The sequence below is a fragment of the Lithobates pipiens genome, unplaced genomic scaffold, assembly GCF_037356315.1.
Source record: "Lithobates pipiens isolate NorthernLeopardFrog02 unplaced genomic scaffold, aLitPip1_a1.2 Scaffold_18, whole genome shotgun sequence".
Lineage (NCBI taxonomy): Eukaryota > Metazoa > Chordata > Amphibia > Anura > Ranidae > Lithobates > Lithobates pipiens.
The window spans coordinates 593021266-593046546 of NW_027507758.1; the positions used below are offsets into that span (position 1 = coordinate 593021266).

At 43.0% G+C, this 25281-nt stretch overlaps 1 protein-coding gene across 1 annotated transcript in view; it reads right to left on the reverse strand.

The window, feature by feature from the left end:
- LOC143986799 (vomeronasal type-2 receptor 26-like) overlaps positions 1–12252 on the reverse strand; it is a 28770-nt gene extending 16518 nt beyond the window's left edge. Inside the window, exon 1 of the mRNA XM_077485205.1 lies at positions 12138–12252. The gene's annotated coding sequence lies outside the window, so the exon portion shown is untranslated. The remainder of the gene's footprint in view (positions 1–12137) is intronic.
- Positions 12253–25281: the final 13029 nt, after the last annotated feature.

Genomic DNA, 25281 nt, shown 5'->3' on the forward strand with positions numbered 1-25281 from the left:
TACAGGATGGGATCAAAGCATTGGAAGAAAGGATCCCACTGTGCTGTATTATCAAAATCTAGAAAAATTAGTATTATTGGGAGTAAAAAACAAGGTGTTGAATGTGAAGGAGTCGAGATTTCTGGTACCCGGTCACTGTAGAATACCGACTATCTACACATTGCCCAAGGTACACAAAAATCCGACTGTACCCCCGGCCAGACCAATCGTCAATTGTATTGGCTCTGTGACAGCAAGATTGGGTCAATATTTAGATAGATTCCTACAGATGAGTGTCCAAAGTACAAAAGCATATTTGAAAGACACTAAAAATTTATTGCAACTAATGAGTCAGATCAAATTGAGAGAAGGAGGAGAGATCCACCTAGTGACAGCTGACGTGGCATCCCTATATAGTATTATCCAACATGACGACGCCCTTTTGGCCCTGAATTGGGCTTTAAGTCAGAGGAATGATATCCCCCATGAACAAAAGGTATTTTTGGGACAAGCTTTAGATTTTTGTTTATCACAAAATTACTTCTGGTACAACCAGAATTTTTACTCACAAAAAAGGGGTGTGGCCATGGGAGCTAAATTTGCTCCCAGCATCGCGAACCTGTTCATGTCGGAATGGGAGGACCGCGTAATTTTCTCACAGCAACAGCAATATAAGTCATCTTTAGTATTCTACAAAAGATTCATTGATGACCTCCTGATTATTTGGGAAGGCTCAGAAAGCTCACTACATGAATTCATGTCCCAATTGAATAACAACAAGAATAATATTTGTTTGGAATACGAACACAGTTCAGAAAAAATACATTATCTTGACGTGGATATAATCAAACAGGGAACGGGTCTAATCACCAAAGCATATTTCAAGCCTACTGATAGGAACAGTTATTTACCTATAAAAAGTGGACATCATCCATTGTGGCTTAAAAATATCCCTAAAGGCCAGATTATGCGTATACGGCGCAACTGCACCTTGGATAGCGATTTTTACCCGCAATCGGATATTATTAAGAATCGTTTTATAGAAAAGGGGTACAATGAAGCATCTCTGAACAAAACAGTATCGGAAATAGCTAAAATTTCCCGAGATGAATGTCTAGAAAATAAATTGCAAGACAAGGCTCCCTGTCAAGAATGGGGATTCATCTCAGACTTCCATGCCCAGTATAAAGAAGTGGAAACGATATTAAATCGTCACTGGCACGTCCTATGTCTAGATAAAACGTTAGGACAGGTGTTACCATCTCGTCCTTCATTCATATACAGAAAAGCCCCCAACTTTGGAGATCAGGTAGTGAAGAAAGTGTTGAATCCCCCCAAAAAAACAGAAACTTTCTGGAATAGGGACGGGTTTTTTTCATGTAGAAGGTGCCAACCCTGTATGAAGCAAAATAGCCTAATTAGAGGTATGACCGAGTTCATATCCACAGGGAATAACAGGTTAATGGTAATAAAAGATTTTATTACATGTAGCTCCACGCACGTGGTATACGTACTACAGTGCCCATGTGGGCTCATGTATGTGGGAAGAACTAAAAGGACCCTAAGGAAACGCATATCCGAACATATGTACAATATAGAAATCGGATTTAGTGATCACAGCGTGTCTCTGCATTTTAAAAAACATCACAACAGAGACCCATCTCTACTAAAATTCTGGGGAGTTGATAGAGTTCACCCTAATTGGCGTGGATCAAATATGGTCCGCAAAGTGTCCAAAAAAGAATCCCAATGGATATATCGGATGAACACTCTGACTCCTAATGGGTTAAACGTTGAATTAGACGTTAATTGTTTTATAAGTGATTTTTAAAGCTGTTTTAAAGGGGGCTTAATATCCAGATTACGTGAATAACAACTTTTCTACTACTAATACTTTTAGCACTAAACCTGTTTAATTACCAACTTTTATTACCAACTTTTAATCATAGAACTTTTTTATGATAATTTTTATTACAGTCATGTTCGGAAATATTGGGGTCTTATTGGTCACCCTTGATTAGTATTACTGTGTCAGGTGACTAGACATTGAATTTATGAGTCGCACAGGCACTTTTCATTAAGGTGATAGTACCCTGACATTAGGAGAAGGGATTAGTTGCATTTTACATTCTATATTTTATATTTTATATTTTATATTATGTAGATGACAAATAGGAAATATCATTATTTTATGCAGGTTGTTAGTATACGTGGAAGTCAGATTTTAATACGTGAATTTTTACCATAATGAGTTAATTAACGGAGATAGGCAGCAAGTTTGTTTAATTAGAATTTTAAATATATTATATCTTAGCCACATAAATATATAATGCCACATATACATGTACAATACATAAGCCACAACGTCGCATGTAAGGTAGATTGAGGATAGCGGCACTGGAAGTAGCCAATAATAGTCATAAAAAATTCCCGTCGCATCACAGAGATTGTACCGTGTATAACCCACTCATCGTATCAGCGATGGTTTTAATGGGAGGCTCGTGATGGACGGCTCGCCTCTTTCTGCATGAAGAGCTTGGTAATATAAGTCAGTGTCAGTTGAGGCTGTTGCTTGATCTTATTATCAGAAAAAATAGGAGACAGGCCATAAAAGGTTGCGAATCCTTTTTCTTTATACATCTCCTGTATAATAAAGTTTATCGTTTAAACTTGAAGTATCTAGATCAACGTGACGGGAATCCCCTCGTTTAAAGAAACACAAGTGATTGGGATATATGCGCCGGATTTTGTAAACATCATGATTGTTAGCATATCAGTACATTATCAGAAATCCGACATGGCCATATTGGTAGAGTGTGTGAGGGTAATAAGATCGTTTGTGGTTTTTATCTGTAATTTTGTTTTCATCTCTCCTGAGGTTTTAATCTAATTTCTGGGATTTTTTAAACTTATATATTTTTCAATTTATTTTTTGAATTCTTCCAATTCTTAATATTTCGTTTGTTAAAATTTTCTCTGTGTAATGAAATGGTTCCCTTAAAAACATCGTTTATGAAAGCCTATGACAGGTATTCTGTCAAAGAGAGCAACGTACATAATATAAATAGATTAACCGCTATACATTTATACATGTTCACGAAGGGTTAATACCGCACGTATTTAAGTGTAGTCAGGACTGATTGCCCCCACCCTCAGATGATGTCAATACGACGAAACGCGTCAGGGTGGTAGCACACGTTCGCAGCATAGAGGAACTGACAGGAGGGAGGAAGAGTCGCACAGCTTTAACCGTGAACTACTAAGTGGTGACGGCCATTAGCGGCTGATGCTATTATTTCCCCTGAGACTGTGATTAAGAACTATGCACGCTGAGTGAACCAATGCTTTAAAGAATTAACTTTGTGTGAGTGCAACATTTTTATTTAAATAAATTGTGTTTTCATAAGACAGTATTACGCTATGTTTGTTTCCCGTAATTGCTTCTTTCGGAGATCTTGAATCACCCGGCACTTATGCAGTGGATGGGATCCAGCCGATGAGTAACATCTGAGAGCCCGTGTAACCAAGCACATCCGATCGTGTATGCAGTGGATGGGATCCAGCCGATGAGGAACATCTGAGAGCCCGCGTATCTAAGCACATCCGACCGTGTATTACCTAGTGCAGACGAACCGGATGAAATCGAGCGGATGAGGAGTATTTTCGAAGAGCCTATGTAACCAGGCATATCTGGTAAGAGCATTACTAAGGGGGGGTCACCCCAGTCTTGAGATTGTACCCCAGCAAATTCGTGATCACTGTTTTTTCATATTAAGGGAGGATTGCATCGTACACTCCTCTTGATTTATACCAGGACATTCTGTTTTTGTTTTGGCTATTAATTTTATTGTCTGTGGATGGACTGAAATAGATATCCTGTTTCAATTTGTTTCCTGAAACTATCCTAAGTACTCAGTACAATTTAGATATATGGACAGTGTTCATGGACAATATTGTGATTGTATGGTTACATTTGGGAAGATAGAAATATTCTTTCCATAGAACAATAGGTTGCACTAGCGCAATTTGTATATAATTTCTTTTCTTCTATTTGAATATTATGCGCTGTTTTTTCTACGGGTGAATTGATTTATCCATCCACCTCGCAGATTTTTGTTTAATACTATTTAGACTCCCTAGTGCCAAAAGGGTTAAACACGCAATGCAGTCTGCAGCCATTCTTAGAAAAATGAACTTCTGATTCGCTGTAGATGTGATCTCCTATATAGGTTTCTATATATAAAACTCCCTGTGAAATGTACTCAGATGGTTTCAATAGTTTAAACTGGTTACTTAAATATGGGAAAGTCCTCTGTTTGTTTAATTTTAGTTTTTACTTTGTATCTATTTGCTACTAGAGATTGACGAACTTCCGATGGGACATTTTGTGAACGCGAACGCGGCCAAAAGTTTGCGAACCGCAAAGTTTGCGGCAGGCCCCATTGACTTTAATGGCAGGTGAACCTTAAAAACCTACAGGTCATATTTTCAGCCACAAAATACTTACTAGCTGTGCACACATAGTCCCACAACATGGACACTGACATAACAAAAGTATGAAGTGAATCTGGGATCGACAACGACAAGCATTCTTTTTTTATCTGTGAAATTTTGACAATTCAGGAGCGCATGAAGGCCATGGAGGAGAGGAAAGGTCAGGTCAGGCTATGAAGAGGGTGCAGGAGATGATCACCAGCACCGTGATAGAGAGCACTGACACCAGCACCGTGATAGAGAGCACTGACACCACACCAGCACTGTGATAGAGGGCACTGACACCAGCACCGAGTTAGAGAGCACTGACACCACACCAGCACCGTGATAGAGAGCACTGACACCAGCACCGAGATAGAGAGCACTGACACCAGCACTGAGTTAGAGAGCACTGACACCACACCAGCACCGTGATAAAGAGCACTGAGACCACACCAGCACTGAGATAGAGAGCATTGACAGCACACCAGCACCGTGATAGAGAGCACTGACACCAGCACCGAGATAGAGAGCACTGACACCAGCACCATGATAGAGAGCACTGAGACCACACCAGCACCGTGATAGAGAGCACTGATACCACACCAGCACTGTGATATAGAGAGAGCACTGACACCAGCACCGAGACAGAGAGCACTGACAGCAGCACTGATACCAGCAACTCACTGCAGGACCCAAAAATATGACACTGCTCAACCCCTTTAAACAGGAGGGTACGGGCATATAGTACGGTGTGCTTTTTTTGTACAAGGAAGTGAGCCAAAGGTAGAAAAAAGGTCAGTGTGCTCGATTAAATAAATCATTTATAGAGTTATGCATATATATGGTCTACTGGTCACATGTGTTGAATTCCTCTGAGATCCATGCCTCATTCATTTTTATAAATGTCAGGTAGTCAACACTGTCAAGCCAAGCGAGTGCGCTTATAGGTCACGATCCCCCTGCTGTGCTGAACGTCCTTTCGGACAGGACACTGGACGAGGGGCAAACCAACAGTTCCGTTGCAAATTGGGCAAGCTCTGGCCAGAGGTCAAGTCTGCCCACCCAGTAGTCCAGGGGTTCATCACTCCTCAGAGTGTCCACATCGGCCGTTAACACGATGTAGTCGGACACCTGTCGGTCTAGGCATTCCCTGATGCTGGATCCAGATGACACCTGTCGATGGGACGGCAGAAAGAATGACCTCATATCAGAAGTCACCAACACATCTTCAAACCGCCCTCTTCTTGCAGGCGGTGTTGGATTGGTACCCACAACTCTTTCTCTGGGAGTGGGAATTCCTCCTCTGCCAGCACACGCAAAAGCAGAATGCAGCAGTTGTCGAAGCAAGGTCTGTAAGTGATCCATTCTGACAGCCCTCTGTGACGGTGGTAACATTTCCACCATTTTGTGTTTGTACCGGGGGTCTAAGTACGTTGCCACCCAGTACTGGTCCTTGAGCCTTATGCTTTTTATACGGGGAACCCTGTTAAAACACTGGAGCATGAAGGCCCCCATTTGCACTAAACTGGAAGCGGTGGGGTGGCCTGGCTCCTGCTCATCATCCAGGATAATGTCGTCCTCCTTGTTCTCCTCTCCCCATCCACGCACAACAACAGGGATCCCAGAAAGGTTTAAAGCATGCTCTTCTTGCTCCTCCCAGAACCCGTTCTGCCGCAGAGTTCGTACAGGTAGTCGTTAACTGCACGTTTCTGCTGGAGCAGCCTATCAAGCATATAGAAGGTTGAGTTCCATCGCGTCGGGCAATCGCAAATAAGACGTCTGACCGGCAGATTGTGTCACTGCTAAATGTCAGCAAGGCGAACCATGGCCATGTAAGAACTTCTGAAATGGGTCAAGATTTTCCTTGCCTGCCGCAAAATGTCCTGGACCCTAGGGTATTGGACTGCACAACCAAGTTTAAGACGTGTGCCATGTGGTGTGTAATTTTGCCCTGTTTCAATGCGCTAAGAAGATTGGCACCGTTGTCACACACCACTTTATCAACTGTCAAATTGAGCGGTGTTAGCCACTGATCTGCCTGTGAATGCAAAGCTGAAAGGAGTGCAGGGCCAGTGTGGCTCTTGGCTTCCAGGCACAACAGACGCAGCACAGCATGGCAACGTCTCACCTGGCATGTCGAATAGGTTCTGGGGAGCTTGGGCGGCGCAGCGGAAGAGATGCAAGCAGCAGAAAAGGAGAAGTCAGACGAGGAGGAGAGGGAGGAGGATGGAGGAGGAGAAGAAGAGCCAGGCCTGCATGCAATCCATGGCAGTAAAACCAAATCTACACAGGTGCCACGGGTTACATGCTTGACGACCTTCAGAAGGTTAACCCAGTGGGCAGTAAAAGTGATATACCTTCCCTGCCCATGTTTGCTAGACCACGTGTCTGTGGTCAGATGTGACTGTGTGCCAGAGATACATTCACTTGCCACTGAACATGGCCATATAGCTCTGGGATGCCCTTCTGTGAAAAATACTTCTTTCCTGGGACCTTCCATTGTGGTGTTCCAATGGCCACAAATTTTCGAAAGGCCTCCGAGTCCACCAGTTTATATGGCAGTAGTTGGCGGGCTATCAGTTCTGACAAGCCAGCCATCAACCGTTGGGCAAGAGGGTTATCCGGCATCATCATTTTTTTACGCTCGAACATTAGGCCCACGGAAGTCTGCCTTTTTCCAGAAAAATGTGAGGATGGCATGATGGAAGGTGGAGTGGAGGACAACTGTGAGGAGAGAGGAGAAGCGGAAGTAGAAGACGAGGCTGGACGGTGAGAGCCTGGAGTGTGGCTTTGTGGGTTCCGTTGCTCCTACCGGGCTCATGTGCCTTCTTAAGGCATTCGTCCCTAGGTGAGTATTGGGCTTACTGCGACTTATGCGTTGACTTCAAAGATTGCAGATGGCAACACTATTGTCAGCAGCGGACACGTTAAAAAAAGCCCACACTGCGGAGCCATGTGTCGGTGTCCTGGGAGTGCCAGATGTGACCATACATGGTTGATGCCTCGTTCCTGATACATTCGCAGTCTGCTTTGTCCCTCCTGTGCAATCTAAGTTCCGCCTGCTTCTCCTCCCTATCTGCTGGTTCATATCTCCCTCTGAACTCCACTCCTCTTCCTCTCTTGTGGGCACCCACGTGACATCACTAGACACGTCATCATCTACGTCACCTTCCTCACTGCTATAATTAGAGATCTCGGAGTAGGTAGCAACAGCGGGGACCAACCTCCTCCTTGGGCTGATCTGGGTACTGTCCTCAGACTGCTGAGTGGCGGTTGTTGCTAACTCCTCTTCCTGATCCAGTGCCAATAGTGGCTGCGCATCGGAAATGTCTCGATATGGATCGGAAAATAATTCCTGTGACTCAAGCGGAAGGTATATGGTGGTGGTGTTGGTGGTAGTGTCTTTGGGGGTGCACACAGCAGAGAGTAAAGAGGGTGCAGATTGAGAGGATGAGGAGGGTGCAGAAGAGTAAGGCTGAGTGAGCCACTCAACCAAGTCTGGTGCGTCCTTTGACATAATCGCACGGACCTTCTGCAATTTTCCACTTTGGCTCAAGCCTGTTGCTCCTGCCCTACCCCTACCACCCCTGCGGAACAGCCTGCCTCTTCCTCTGCCTGTCATTTTTTAAATGACCCTGTGACAAAAGTCTCTAGAGAAGTGCAGTATGTATGTGGAAGAAGGTATATAACACCCCGCTTCAATCTGTCGTTTTTGGGGGCCACTGGTCTATCACACCAGTTATAATACTTTTTTTTATTGCGTTTGTCACTCTTTGTAGTATCGCTGCAGAACCACTCAGCAGTCACAATGCTGCACAGTGGAAATGCACTATACTATGCTTTCTATATGTGCAAGTATTTTATACATGTATTACACACCTATATACTGCACACCAAATAGTACACCTATACCCGTTCTTAAAAGGACCTTTGTGGACCTAGTAGCTAGGGATTTGCAGACTGTCCCTCAGTCCCTACACTGATAAAAGACAGCTGCAGAATCGGGCGGCAATCACCAGCACAGCAGACAGCAGCAGTGCACCAGCACCCTATATACTGTACACCTATACCAGTCCTTAAAAGGACCTTTGTGGACCTAATAGTAATAGCTAGTGATTAAACTGACTGTCCCTGTTCCACACAGCATCCTGTCCCTACACTGACAAAAGACAGCTGCAGAATCAGTCAGCAGTGCACCGAACCCTATATACTGTACTACACCTATACCAGTCCTTAAAAGGACTTTTGTGGACCTAATAGCTAGTGATTTGTGTCACTACAGTCTCTCCCTGCTCCACACAGCATCCTGTCCCTACACTGACATAAGACAGAATGTAAAATGGCCGCCATATCAGGTCTATTTATAAGGTAGGGGGAATGTCCAATTGTCCATGTGCTGAAAAGTCTAAATTGGCTGTCCTGTACCCCATGAGGATGTGTCATCATGGGTCAAAGTTCTTTCACAATGTAAACGCATATGTCCGCCGGGCGAACAGTGCCAAAAGTCCGCCGGTTTGGCGAATCGCGAGCACGCAAAATTCACCGCGAACCGACCGCCGGGCGAACCGCAAGACCATCTCTATTTGCTACTATACTTTCCGTGGTTCTCCCGTATAAACGACCATTCCATGTTGCAAAACGTAAAATGTTGCTGAATGTTTGGCTGTGAAAGTTGGCAGATATGACATCTAGTAGCAGAAGATAGTAATTGTATTACTGACGGCCTATTTATACTAGGTCCTGCTAACTCCTCCTTGCTCTGAAGAAACCGATGGTAATTGGTCGGTACAACGCGTCAGCAGTGACGTCAGCACGCTACAGCGGAACCACGCGCTGTTTGACCTGAAGCTCTCTGCATACAGTGATGGTGGTGGTTGGCGTGGATGTTTATCAGATGAGGATTGCTGATATACAAAGATGTGGAAAGATGTGTCTATAGTGCAATCCAAGGATAGTATAAACTGTAGTAGCTGCTTTCACCTGGAGACACCACAGGGTAGAGAAATATGCTTGATGGATGGAAGTGCAATACAGCGGAGGTGGTGAGAGTATCATGAGCCGTTTTTTGATATTACTCAGCATTGAAAACGCATCCCCCGCTTTTAGAACTCCCCGGAAAATGAACTATTCATAATCTAATGGTGACTCCTTAGATCTATGTGTACTTTACAAAAATAATTATCTCAAAGAAGCTGCTCCCTGTGCTACCAACAATAGCTGTATATCAAAATATTTAATGGCAGAGATCTTCATTGAAGTGAGTTGTTCACCCACCCAGTATACCAGATATACCACCCGTTATTGACTGAATCTAGTGGATAGATGTTCCTCTGGACACTATAGTATTAACTCAGTATTATTATCTTAGGGATAGTGACTGTGGTATGAGTGTGATCAATGCAGCCGCGGCCCTTTTTGTTTGTTTTTAAACAAATTGACAATGTTGTCAATATTTTTTAAACGAGTCTGTGATTTTTGTAAAAACTTCCCTTTCCTTTGGTGTTGAATTAATTAAAGTAGTGGAATTTTTTTGTAATAAGAATTGACTCTGTATTGATTATAGTGTTCATTGGTAACCTTCTTTTGGAGATACCTATATCTCCTACTTTTTGTTTGTCTGGCTTATAGCAATGGGGACTGCTACATGTAACGCTACACCAAATTATATTCCCTGACCACTCATACAGAGGTGACAATTGTTTTTGATACAATTGGTTTATTTTTGTGATACACAAAATGCAATGTCTGGTACATAATATGTCCAATCAGGGCAGCTCCGTCCTGATCACCATGGTCTACTTGTGGACCTCTGTCATATGCTTCTGTCCCCTCTGCTCTCCTGTCTCCCCCTCACCCCTTCCTTCCTGCATGTCAGCCTGTGTCTGTGTCTCCAAACCGAGAAACTGATGTTCTGCCTGGTCTGCCATGTCATCCTCACGGAGCCAAGCAGCGGGAGTGCCAGCCCCGCTGTGGAGTCTGGGAGGGGGTACTTAAGCAGGTGTGGGTCACGTGTTCGGGGTTCCGGAGTTGTTCGTGAGACCCGTGTGGTCTGTTCTGGTTCCAGGACCGGTATAGCCCCGCGAAGGATCCTGGTCATGGGGTGTTTGACCTGCTGGTCCGAGGCGCTGTAACTGAGGGAGGATTCAGAGTGTCCGGGTGTGCTCTTGGCTTGGAGGGGCACCACAGCTCATGCAAGTGACCGGGGGAGGACTCTTCAGAGGAGGGCTGACAAGTGGCATCCTGAGAAGTGCCTGGTTACTGAGTTGGGAAGGACATTGACTAGTCCACACTTTTCCAGTACCTCAAAGGAAGCAGGAAATGTTCCAGATACAGTTGGAAAAAGGTTCCTGTTTATCTTCAGTTGATTGTTCAAGTTTGAGTGCTGACTGCCATGACCTCTGGCTAGAGGTCTGTTAAGCCTTGAAGTACCCAGCTGTGAGTGGCTACTCTCTGGGTGGAAGTAGAGGCTTTGTTAAACCTGCAGTTCAAGGTACCCGAGTTCTTCACCCGTTCCCAAAGAGGCTGTGAAAGTTCTACTGCAAAATAAAACCTTTTGAAAGGACTTTATCTGTGTCAGTGTACAAGTCGTTGGGTATCAACCCTGGGAACCCCTAGACATGGAGGAGCAGCCAGGAGAAGGTAACTGGTAAGCCCATTAAGTCAAGGCTGCACTGCAACAGGTTAAGGCCGCTACATTTACAATTATAGTATCTTGGCAGCACTCCAATTCCCTTTTTTATTCAAATCATGATTTATTTATTTTTTGGTAGTTTTAGTAAAGACAGATATCCTTTCATTAAGCATTGCCAGATCTACTTTGATAGATACTGACCAGCAGCTCTCTGACACTGTCCCTGTTCTTGCTAGTGCAATTTATCCTGCCACTGGTCAATTTTTATGCAGCTGTATCATTTGAGGGCTGACATTCCTAAATCTTGCAGAAAAGTACATGCCTATGTCTTGTGTCTCTGTATTTGGGCTTTTGCTTTGCTGATTGACACTTTCCTTCCTTTGACCATCTTTTGCACACATGTATCTAGGAGTTTGATAAGAAATTGGAAGGTAACAGGATAACTTTACTTGACAAGAACATGACCGATATACTAAACACAGGGCAAAAGCAAGCATCAGCCCTCAGATAAAACATCTGTGTAAAAAGCGCTATAAAAAACAAACAAAAAAAAAACACTAATCCCAGAAATTAAATGAAAACTGCCAAAATCTACCTCCAAAAACAAAACTACACTAATTTTTCAAAGGAAAAAAGGTGATTTGCTATGGATGGGAGATCAGCAAAAAGTGACTGCTGTCCTCAAATCCATCACAAACCAAAATTAGATAAAGATGGAATTAGATTAAAGATAAAAATCCCCTGAATATAAGAACTCATGTAAAAGAGAAAAAGAGGGTGAAATTGTGCAAGATTTGGTGAGCAAACTTTTTACTGACACAGATAGTCAGCATCATTTCTTCCTATAAAGGGTTCATGGCTCATCATAGCTGCAATTGTCCCTTTTTTCCTGACAACTTTCTTGTGAAAAATATCTATTTACACCTAGAATATCTCTTAAAAGATGAAGCTGAAGAGCCTATACAAGTAAGTGTTGTAATCATATGCATTCTTTCATTATAGAAGTGCCTATAGCTAGAGAAAATGTGAATGAAGAATATGGGGCACCAACCATATTTATCGGTGATCTCGTTCTCCGGACAGGGCACACAGTAATGGCAGCAGGGTGGTCTTCCTTCCTGCAAATGTTTTTGGTATCCAGGAAGACAGCTCTCAGAGCACCGAAAATGTGGAGTCTAAAGGGAAATTCAACTTTACAAATTAACATCTTACTTTATCATGTTGCCATCTTGTAAAAACAATGAAAATGCAAGGTTAGATTGGTTATTTGGTGCTTCTTTAACCACTTACAGACCGGACCATTTTGCTGGTCAAAAACCAGACCACTTTTTGCGATTCGGCACTGCGTCGCTTTAACTGACAATTGCGCGGTCGTGCGACGTAGCTCACAAACAAAATTGGCATCCTTTTCCTCCCACAAATAGTGCTTTCTTTTGGTGGTATTTGATCACCCCTGTGGTTTTTATTTTTTGCGCTATAAACAAAAATAGAGCGACAGTTTTGAAAAAAACACATTCTTTTTTACTTTTTGTTATAATAAATATCCCCCAAAATTTTTTTTTAAAAAAATTTCCTCAGTTTAGGCCGATACGTATTCTTCTACATATCTTTGGTAAAAAAAATCGCAATAAGCGATTATTGATTGGTTTGCGCAAAAGTTATAGCGTTTACAAGCTAGGGATAGTTTTATGCCATTTTTATTAATAATTTATTATTATTTTTTTTTTTTTACTAGTAATGGTGGTGATCAGCGATTTTTATTGTGACTGTGACATTGTGGGGGACACATCGGACATTTTTGACACATTTTTGGGACAATTGTCATTTATACAGTAATCACTGCTATATAAATGCACTGATTCCTGTGTAAATGACACTGGCAGTGAAGGGGTTAACCAGTGGGTGGCAGTGTAGGGGTTAAGTGTTCCTAGGGGTGTGTTACTAACTGTGGGGGGGTTGGGCTTTGATTTAGTGAACACTGATCTCTGCTCCAATCACATGGAGCAGAGATCAGCATTACTAGTTGCTAGACAGAATGGGGAAATGCTGTTTACACGGCATTTCCTCCATTCAGCCGCCCCGTGAGACGATCGCGGGTATGCCCGCCGTGATCGAGTCCGCGGATCCGCGACTGGACTCACGGGGCTCCCGACCGGCACACGAGCACGCCGCCGGCGGTGCGCTCGCGATGGCAGGGCGACATTGAAGATTGGACGTACCTGTAAGCCAATGTGCCTGCCTGTTCCATTCTGCCGACGTACATCGGCGTGTGCGCCGGTCGGGAACCGGTTAAAGTGATCTTAAAGGATCCGTGTTTTTTTTTAATAACAAACATGTCATACTTACTTGCTCTGTGCAATGATTTTGCACAGAGCAGCCCCGATCCTCTTCTTCTCGGGTCCCCTGCCAGTACTCCTGACTCTTCCACCTTGATCAGTGCCCCCAATAACAATTCACTTGCTATGGGGGCACTGCTGCATGCTCGCTCCCGAGTCCTGCTCTATGTGTCCATAAGAAACATAGATCTGTGGCTCTGCCCGCCCCCCGCTCTCTCCTCATTGGCTCACTGGCTGTGGTTGACAGCAATGGGAGCCAATGGTTCCAGCTCATGTGTCTCAGCCAATGAGGAAAGAGAGACCAGGGACAGCCGAGGTGTCATGCACATTGCTTGATCAAGAGTGAGTACTGGGGGGGGGGGGGGCTGAGGATGGAGCAGAACACAGACTTTTTTTTACCTTTCTGCATAGAATGTGTAAAATGTAAAAAATCTTTAGCTTTACAACCACTTTAACTGTGAAGAAAACCTTTTTAGTATGCAAAGCACTCAAAGAAACAAATGTACTTCTGTGCTTGCATAAAAAAAAAAAAAAACAGACACTATTGTGCAAAAGTTTCAGACAGGTGTGAAAAAATGCTGTAAAATGAAATGTTAATAATTTCTTTTTATCAATCAACAAAATGGAAAGTAAATGAACAAAAGAGAAATGCAAATCAAATCAAATTAAATCAGCATTTGGTGTGACCACCATTTGCCTTCAAATCAGCATCAGTTCTTCTAGGCCAGTGATGGCAAACCTTGGCATCCCAGATGTTTTGAAACTACATTTCCCATGATGCTCATGCACTCTACAGTGTAGGTGAGCATCATGGGAAATGTAGTTTCAAAACATCTGAGGTGCCAAGGTTCGCCATCACTGTTCTAGGCACTCAGTTTTTGAAGGAACTCGGCATGTAGGTTGTTCCAAACATATTATAGAACTAAGCACACATCTACTATGGATGTAGGGTGCCTCAAATCTTTCTGTCTCTTCATGTGATCCCAGACTCCATGATGCTGAGACCATTACTTCCAGGACTCTTTGTTCTTTACGCTGAAGATAGTTTTTAATGACAATGGTTTTATGTTTGGGGTCATTCTCCTGCTGCATAATAAATTTGGAGCCAATCATACACCTCCCTGATGATATGGCATGATTGGTTATTATCTGCCTCTATTTCTCAACATTTTTTTTTTTTAATCAGATCATCTTTTTATTGCTTTTATACACAAACAATACTCACAACATACAACCCATATATATATTAAAAATACATAGCACACAGAACCCCCCCCCCCCCAAGAAAAAAAACCCGTCCAAAATAAACCCCAAAGTTTTATTCATAGAAATATCTACTCCCATCTCTTCATCCATCCAAAATTTTAGACCACCTTCCCCATATTTTTTCTAATTTCCTTATACAACCTCTATGTAAAAATATTTTTTTTTTCTCTAATTAAAGTTTCCCTTATTTGTGTTTCCCATTCCACTATTGCTGGTGGATATGGGGATACCCATTTTTGTGCTATAAGCTTACGGGCCTGAAATAGGCTCCTTATTATTGCTAACATGATGTCATCCGGGCTCTCGGAATCATCCAGGATGCTCAAAAGACATCCGCGCGGCTCTGGAGACAGCGTGGTCCCAAAGATGTTATTAATCATAGATACAACCCCATGCCAGTAGCGATGGAGTTTAGGGCATCTTACATAGTTACATAGTAGGTAAGGTTGAAAAAAGACACAAGTCCATCAAGTCCAACCTATGTGTGTGATTATATGTCAGTATTACATTGTATATCCCTGTATTTTGCGGTCATTCAGGTGCTTATCTAACAGTTTCTTGAAACTTTCAATGCCCCTCTCTGAGACCACCACCTGTGGAAGGGAATTCCACATCCTTGTTGCTCTTACAGTAAAGAACCCTCTATGTAGTTTAAGGTTAAATCTCTTTTCTTCCAATTTTAATGAGTGGCCACGAGTCTTGTTAAACTCCCTTTTGCAAAAAAGTTTTATCCCTATTGTGGGGTCACCAGTATAGCATTTGTATATTGAAATCATATCCCCTCTCAAGTGTCTCTTCTCCAGAGAGAATAAGTTCAGTGCTCGCAACCTTTCCTCATAACTAATAATATCCTCCAGACTATTTATTAGCTTTTTTGTCGTTCTTTGTACTCGCACCATTTCCAGTACATCCTTCCTGAGGACTGGTGCCCAGAACTGGACAGTATATTCCAGGTGCGGCCGAGTCTTGTATAGCTGGAGAATTATCTTTTTATCTCTGGAGTTGATCCCCTTTTTAATGCATGTCAATATTCTGTTTGCTTTATTAACATCAGCTTGGCATTGCATGCCATTGCTGAGCCTATCATCTACTAGGACCCATAACATGTGTTAAATTAGCAGGATTTCCTTTACATCTTTTTTCTGCACCCTATGTCCTATGTTTTTATGCATAGTTGAGTTGCTTAGCCCTGTTTCCATGTCGGAGGTAAGGCTTTTTTGCCATAATTCTTCCATGACCACCACTTCTGGCTAGACTAGTAGGTGGGTGTATCTGGGTCCCAATGGTTTCTGCTAGTTCTCTGTTGATGGCACTGAAAATTTTCAGATGTTGAAGGGATGTAATCGTGATGTGTCTTTCATCTGCTGTATTAAGTTTCTTAGCCAACCACTACATCTACAATCCTCAACATCGCCAGTTTCTTTGTGATTCTTCAAAAGAGCTTAAACAGCACATCTTGAAACCTCAGTCTACTTTGAAATTATTGCATGGAAGAGACCTTGGTGACACAGTATAACTAAACTCTAAAATCCTTGAACGCCTGGTTTACAACCAACTAAGTGACCACTTCAATAACCTTCCCGATCCCCTTCAGTCTGGATTTTGCCCTCAACACAAATGACCTACAAACTGCAAAAAACAATGGACAATATTCTGTACTCCTACTTCTGGACCTTTCAGCTTTCTTTGACACTGTTGACCACCCCTCTTTCTCAAATAACTTTAGTCCCTCTTTGTCTGTGACTGTGCTCTTCAGTCTCTCTCATTCTACCTATCCCCATGCACCTTCAGTGTCACTTACAATTCTACTTCCTCCATTCCTCTTCCCTTCTCCATCGGGGTCCCCCAAGGTTCAGTTCTTGGATTTCTTTTATTTTCAATCTACACCTCTTCCCTGGGTCAGCTGATAACCTCTCATGGCTTTCAATATTATTTGTACGCTGATGACACACAAATCTATCTCTCCACCCCTCAACTCACTTCATCGGTCTCCTCTTGCATCACTAACTTACTAACAGACATATCTATATGGATGTCATACCACTTCCTCAAACTCAACTTGTCCAAAACCCAGCTTATAAAATTGCCTTCCCCTGCGTGCCTCTTCCATTGACTTATCTGTCAAGAGTAATGGCACAACCATCCACCCATCCCCACATGTCAGGGTGCTAGGTGTTATCCTGGACTCTGAACTCTCCTTTTGGCCCCAAATCCAATCACTTTCCAATGCTTGCCGCCTCAACCTCCACAACATCTCTAAACTACGTCCCTTTCTAACACAAAGCTCCTGATTCACTCCCTGGTTATCTCTCACCTTGACTACTGCAACTCCCTCCTCATTGGCTTACCTTTAAATAGACTATCTCCCCTTCAGTCCATCATGAATGCTGCTGCCAGACTCCTACACCTTACAAACCGCAGTGTCTACTACCCCTCTCTGCCAATCCCTCCATTGGCTGCCACTCTCCCAACAAATTAAAGTAAAAATACTAACAATAAGTTCCAAAGCCATCCACAAGTCTGCTGCCAGCTACATCACCAGCCTATTCTCAAAATACCAACCTTATCACCCTCTTCGTTCCTCCCAAGACCTCCTGCTCTCTAGCTCCCTCATCACCTCCTCCCATATCCACCTCCAGAACTTCTCCCTAGCCTTGCCTGTCCTCTGGAATTCCCTACCCCAATCTGTCAGACTGTCTCCAAATGTATCCACTTTTAGGCAATCCCTGAAAACTTTCCTCCTCAGAGAAGCCTATCCTGACTCCATCTTAGCTCATCCCCCACAGCTATTACCCTTTTGTATAACTTGACCCTCCCTCCTAGATTGTAAGCTCTAACGAGCAGGGCTCTCTGATTCCCCCTGTATTGAATTGTATTGTAATTGTACTGTCCGCCCTAATGTTGTAGAGCACTTCGCAAACTGTCGGCGCTACATAAATCCTGTATAATAATAATAATAACTACCTTGTGTCTTGTTGCTGTGCTCAGTCTTGCCATAGTGTATAACCTGTGACATGAAACTGTCCTCTATAACCTTAGCTTAGTAGCAGAGTTTGGCTGTTCCTTAACCAGTTTTAAACCTCCTACGTGGTTCTTTCTGTTTCCTACATACAAAATGAATGATCATTAGCAACTGCTTGATATAATTGGTTAATCATACCCCTGATTCTAATCCTACAAAATCCCTGACTTTGTGCACCTGTACAATGTGTACAAGTGGTTGTGAAAGTGAATTGTTACTGGTTTGATGCTAAAAGGATAGTCACACCAAATGTTGATTTGATTTTGATTTTTCTTCTGTTCACCCACTTTGGATTTGGTAAATGGTTAAAAATACATTTATAAAAATAATTAATATTTTGAAAGCCTTCTTACTTTACAGCATTTTTTCACACCTGTCTAAAATGTTTGCACAGTACTGTGCACTTGACTAGTGACTAGGCACGAGGTCTTGCCAAATTGAACCTCTGGCTGTGTAGTTGTCATTGATTTAGTGGTGGTATTAATATCATCTTCTAAATGTGACACAGTTTCTTACTCAGAGCTAAATTACTGGTGGGCGTCTGTGTTCTAACAACATATAACACATCCCCATTCAATTGCCAACTAGGGGATTCCCTGGCTGACTGCTGACTGTAAAATAAAGGACTGGTTATACTGGCTGAGATCATTGACCAAAATGGACATAGCCCCACTGTATTCAGCAGCTAGACAGAGATCTGTAAGCTGCAATGATAGTACATTGGGAGAAAATCATTGGCATGGATCATAATTTTTGAGTCAATTGGATCAGTGTTCATCATGATTCACAATGATGATTGGATTAGTATTGGACTTTTTGCAGATGGTTGGATGTGAGAAATTAAAAAAAAGGGAACAGGGCTCAGCCCTTCCTTCTCTGAGCTGGCCGCTCAGCTGTCGGCTAATTGCCAGCTCCTATCTCTCCACAGTGACTCACCTGTTGATGATATCCTGCTTGTCAGTCCTGCCCACTTAAGCCGTCCAGTCCAAATGATCTCTGCCTTCGCCTAGGTCACATCTCTAGAGACGCTCTCCTGTGTTCCTGTTAAAGACTTGCTTGGCTGACATTCTTTCTGGCTCCAGATCCTGCTTGCTGTTCTACTACGCTGATCTCTGGCTCCCTGACATTTTGGCTTGTCTGACTATCTGTTTTGGTTCCTGTTTTGACTACGTTAACTCTGTTTACCTTTTTTTTTTAAATTATTAAACAAGTGTGATTTGACTGTACTTCTGTCTCAGTCTGATTCATGGTTTCTGCCATAGAGTACCAGTAAGTTATCACTTCTGATGGTATCCTGCTATTCTTAAGGTGCTTTTTTCTTTATTTTGTTTCTTATCCACAATTAACCTAAATCTAGCAGAATCAAAAGAGATTTACTTTTCTGTTCCTTCTGGTGCATTCTTCATAATGAGAAAAGGAAATAAATGATCAACTTATTAAATGCAAAATGTATATCCTGTATATATGCCATGATGAGCCTCTTAGCCTCCTACCCTACTGTATGTGGCATGTTATATTTATCATGTTTCCTATCTGGTTCATTTTATGTTGTTGCTTTTTGCATCCTATCATTATAAACTTTTTCATTGTAATTCATGTTCTATATTAGGATTTTTCAACCAGGGTGCTGCAAAGAGTCCTCAAGGGTGCCTTAGCCACATTCTGATCTGAGTGCTACTTTGTGTTAACTCCCGTGCACTGTGACTCTGCAAGGATATTGAGAGCAAAGCCGGCACAGCTCTCTCCTCCTCCCCCTTCCTGCATCTATGTATACTATGTGAACTATTGCTGGTAAAGTATAAATCTGTGCTGGCCGTCCACCCACATCCTACCATTGGTTGTTAAGGACATTGCAGGTGGCACTACAGCTTTCTGCTTTGCCTGCAAAAGTTCACATAGCTATTCACATACTGTATCTGCAGGGTGGAGGGGGAGAGAGCCGTGTGGGCTGTGCTCTCTCTCCTTGCAGAGCCGCATTACATGGGAGTTAACACAAAGTAGCACTTTTTTATTTATAACGGGGGTGGGGGTGGGTCTAAATAGACCACTACACAATCAACTCACAAATAACAATGTTACAGATGTAAATAAAAGTGCATACATAGAGAACATAGTATGGGGACAAAGTCAGTCAATAAACATGGTCCTATAGTTTCACCTGTTGAAATAAAAGCATGGCTGACAAATAATTTCCTTCTATGCATCTATCAGCGGTATTCTTGTATGTCTTCTAATGTAGGTTTTCCATCCAAAATGTTGTCTCTCGTATCTAACTGTGGTTAGGTAGGTTGCAATGGCCCGGTGGGCCCCGTCCCCTATTTTTTCTAGTTCGCAAAGAATAAGGTGGGAAAAAGAAAAAAGAAATACAGATAGTGCTCCAGGATACTGGGAGCAGGAGGGCAGAGGTAATAGGAAAGAAGCGAGGTTGGTGTAGGTGGGTGTGGGGGGGGAGGGGGGGCAGAATGGGGTAAAATCTGGTCTTAGTCTATAGGTCATTGCAGGGTGCACATTCATTTCAGTCTGTAACATATCAACATCGGTTCAGTGGGAAGGGAGTTATGTAGGTATGTTCTGATGGCAGCTCAGCGTGCTTGTCCCTCCTCCGAGTATTTAAACATATTCCACAGTTGCCATCTTTTAGAATATATCTCCTCTCTGTTTTGGCTTGTAAGGATAAGGTCCTCCACCTTGTTAATCTTTTTTTGAGCCATAAATCTATAGTCGGCGGGTGTCAGAATCCATGAATCAGACCGAGACAGAAGTACAATTAAATCACACTTGTTTATTAATAAAAATAAAAGGGTAATTAGAGTAAGCATATTCAAAGCATAGCCAGAGTCCAGTAACCGGATCGAGTAGTCAGCCAGTCCAGAGTTCAATAACCAGATCGGGTAATCAGCCAGGCCAGAAGTCAGGGATCTAAGTAGAGCAACAGCAAACAGGATAAGGAGCCAGAAGGGATGTCAGTAATCCAGTCTTTAAACAGAACCACAGGAGGTGGTTTCTTGTGATGTGACCAAGCGAAGGCAGATATGAAGTGAGCTGGACAGCTTTAAGTAGGCAGGTCAGATGAGCTGGTAAGGAACAGCTGGTAACTGTGGAGAGAGATGAGAGCTGGCAATTAGCCGACAGCTGAGCAGCCAGCCCAGAGAAGGAAGGGCTAAGCCAGCCCCGACAGCGGGTTTGTTGATTTCCAATTAAGAGGGACACATGCCTTGGCTGCGTCTACAAAATGTCATACTATTGACCATTTGTAGACCCGCTTGGGGATGTCGTTTGCATGGAGGAGAAAGTATGCTGGGTCATTTGGAACATTGTGATCCGTAAATTTCTGTATTATCTGGCGGACCTTTCCCCAGAAACTTTGGATCCGGGGGCAGGACCAGAAAATGTGTAGCAGTGTCCCTCTTTCTTCTCAGCAGCGCCAGCATAAATCTGACATCGCTGGGAAATTTTGTTTAGTACCGCTGGTGTTCTGTACCATCTTGTCAGGACTTTATAGTTGGTCTCCTGAATTTTGGTACATATGGATGACTTGTGTGTGAATGTTAGAATATGTTGTTTTTTGCTGTCAGTGAATTTGCAGTCCAAGTCTCTTTCCCACTTGGCAAGGGGTGGAAGTTGGTATTCGTCCGGTGGCGCAATTAGTATGTTGTAGGTAAGGGAGAGTGTGTGTGAAATAACTCCCGATCTGTACAAAGCTCTTCCAAAGTTGTAAGGGATTGGTTGGTAACACTAGGAGGGGGTCATGGTGTTGAGAAATTGGTATAGCTGTAGGGCTCGCAGGAAGTAAAGTCTGTATTGGCCTGCAGGGTCCAAAAAGTCTGTTATTCTTTTCCATCGTCCTCTGGTGCTGAAGTGAGATTCTCGACTCACTCAGGGCGCATAATCTCACGTCTCACGTGCCTGGGTTGAATCGAGGGTTGCCCAGAATTGGTCAGAGTCGCAGGAGGATAGGGAGGTTTTGGATATCAGTTGTTCACAGGTTTTAATGGTGTTACCTATCAGTGTTTGTCGTTTGATGTCTGGTGGCATGTCTGCGTGGCACCATGGAGCTCTATGTAGCAGGACTTCACTCTGAGCTTGTTCTAGCTGCATCCAGAGTTTGGTCTCGCCATGTCGGCACCAGTTGATCAGTCTACTTAGATATATTGCATGGTAGTAGGTGCGGACGTCTGGCATTGCTAGGCCTCCATGCTGTTTCGGGAGGGATAGTATTTTCTTGTGTAATCTGGGCTTCTTCCCGGCCCAGAGGAATGTTATGAACGTCGAATGAACTTGTTTGAAGTATGTCGCAGGGATATGTATAGGGAGGGCCTGAAAAAGGTATAGAAATTTGGGTAAGATTGTCATTTTGAGGATGTTGCAACGGCCAAACCAAGAATGTAGGCCTTTCTCCCAACGATTGAGCAACGTCTGTACTTTTTTTAATAGGGGTGGGAAGTTTATTTTGAACAGCTTGGAGAATTTTGACAGGGATATATGTTCCCAAATATTTCAATGCTGTGTCTGTCCATCTCAAATTAAAACTGGCTTGGAGATGTGTGAGCTGTGACGAAGGTATGCCAATGCCTATTGCCTTTGATTTATTGAAATTAATTTTTAAGTTGGAGAGTTTTCCATAGATGTTGAATTCACGCATGAGGTTAGGGAGGGAGGTAATTGGGTTTGTTATAGAGAACATCAAGTCATCTGCTTATGCGGATACTTTGTACTGTGAGTTGGCAATTCTGATCCCATTAATGTTTAGAACTTTTGTGTTGTTGTCCCTGGCCTCTCTGGTTGGGACAAAACCAATCTGGTCCAGATGAGGTCGATGTTGTTGTAGTCTGGAGGCTAAGATTTTGGTGAAAAGTTTGAGATCTGTATTTAAGAGGGAAATGGGGCGGTAGTTTCCGCAATATGCTGGGTCTTTACCTTCTTTAGGTATTACCGCAATTTGTGCTTGTAATGTGGATCCATGTAAGTTTGATTCTGAGCTAAGAGCGTTAACTAGGGCAACTATGTGGTTTCCCAGGGAGGGGAGTAGGGTCTTGTATTATGTAGTGGTAAGCCCATCAGGGCCAGGTGCTTCACCTGGCTTGGCGTTGTCCAGTGCACACTGATGTTCTGGCAGAGTTATGGGTTCCTCTAACAGATCTTTAACCTCAGGTGACAAAGTCAGCACGAGGGAAGTAGTTATGTAGTCTAAGGTGGCTTCCTGTGAGGGTGGCGGTGTGTTTGGATTGTATAGGGAGTTGTAGAAGGATATGAATTCCTGCACAATTTGTTGGGGTAATGAAGTTTTTTGGCCGTTAGGAAGTATGATATATGGAATGTAAGACGCTAGTTTTTGTGAATGTAGGGTCTGGGCTAATAGTTTCCCACATTTATTCGCTGATTCATTAATCATCCTCCGGCAAACTTGAAGTGCTGCTTTGGCCCTGTAATGTAGCAGGTCAGTTATGTGTCTGCGGATGGTATCTAATTCAGCACCTAGTTGCGTAGTTGGGGTCTGCTTGTGGCTTGCCTCAAGGTTTTGTAATTGGTGCAGCAGTGCGGTCAGTTGAGCTGTCTTTTGATGTTTGAGACAGGAGCCGTGTTTAATTAATACCCCCCGGATTACAGCCTTGTGGGCTTCCCAAACCACCCCCAGTTCACTACCAGGCATGGAGTTAGTGTTAAAGTAGTGTTCTATTTCTTTCACTGCGTCTGCTAGTACCTCCGGGTCTCGTAGCATGCTTTCGTTCAGTCTCCAAGGTTGTCAAAGTAGCACTCTTATACTAATGTGCAGGATTTGACTACTGCCCCTATCTCCCCCCCACACTGCTCCTGTACAGACAGCAGAAATTGCAGGTGAGGGTGGAGGGAGGAGAAAGAGGAGGAGAGGGAAGAAGAGGGCACAAGCCACATTTGTGCTAGGAGGGGTATTTGGAGGGTTGTGCTAAGAGGAGGGATTTGGGGTGGAGGTCTGTGCTAGGAGCAGGTATTTGGGGGGGGGGGGGTTGTGATAAGAGGGGGGGGATTTGGGGGGTTGTGTTAGGAGGGGAGATTTGGGGGGTTTGTGTTAGGAGAAGGGATTGGGAGTACAATGTGGTAACATGCGAAATCGCATGATTTCCTGTACCACACAAAAATATGCTCCCTTTTGCAGTTGCACATGGGTGCCAATATTTTTTAATGGCATCCCCCACGCCTCTAGCAAATGTGTGTACGCTTGCACTCATTAAAACATGTGACATCCATGAACTCGCAAAAAAAGCTCGGACAAACCTCCTGGTGTGAACGAGCCCTCAGACTTGCGTGCCTTGGGATTATTCACAATTCTAAATGGCGTCATGACTGAAAAAGATTGAAAAGCACTGTTCTAGATACCTTGGAGAACCTGGGATGCCACTGGATCATTTTCTTATTCATTTTCATTTTTAATTCTTCTGCATCATTGTGGAAATATCCAACTTTAACCATTGATAAAGATTTATTAGGCCTAAAGACGATGTTTATTAGGTCAAACCTGGGTGAAACTTTTCCTTCAGTGAACTTTATCTCCTCTCCTCCTTTGGTTATAATATGCACTCTCCTTAGATACCTGTTAATCTAAAGGGAACAATTATTATACAATAAATGCTGAATATGTAAATGAACAGTTTTTAAAGATACTCGATCAACATTTTTGAAGAATATGCCAGTGTGAAAAGATTGTGCATACTTACAGTGCCTTGAAAAAGTATTCATACCCCTTGAAATGATAGACCAGCACAAAGTAGCACATAATTGTGACATAGAAGGAAAATGATAAATGGTTTTCAAAAGTTTTTGCAAATAAATATGTCAAAAGTGTGGTGTGCATTTGTATTCAGCCCCCCCCCCCCCCCCCCCCAGCTTTGCACATCTAGAGAGTGACAATTTTGCCCATTTTTCTTTACAAAATAGCTGAGGCTCTGTCAGATTGGATGGAAAGCGTTTGTGAACAGCAAGTCTTGCCACAGATTCTCAATTGGATTTAGGTCTGGACTTTGACGGGCCCATTCTAACACATGAATATGCTTTGATCTAAACCATTCCATTGTAGCTCTGGCTGTATGTTTAGGGTCGTTGTCCTGCTGGAAGGTGAATCTTCACCCCAGTCTCAAGTCTTTTGCAGACTCTAATGCCTTGTACACGGGGTTGGAATTTCCGATAGAAAATGTGCGATCGGATCATGTAGTCGGGAAAATCCGACCATGTGTGGGCTCCATCTGACTTTTTCCGTCGGAATTTCCGACGCACAAAGTTTGAGAGTTGGATCTCAAATTTTCCGACAACTTGATCTGATCATTTCAATTACGATCGTGTGTAGCCTAGTCCAATGGACAAAGTGCCATGCAGGCTCAGAATAAATTATGAGACGAAAGCACTCAGTCAGGTAAAACTAGCGTTCATAATGGATATAGCACATTCGTCACGCTGCAATGTTAAAAATTCTTTAATGCAGCGCATTCTCTTTTTCTGTATAATGCTTGAAGAATGAAGTTGTTTTGCTGCTCATATTCACACAGACTTCTCCAAAACGTATTTCTTTATTCTTTTTCCTGATTTCATAAATAGAATAT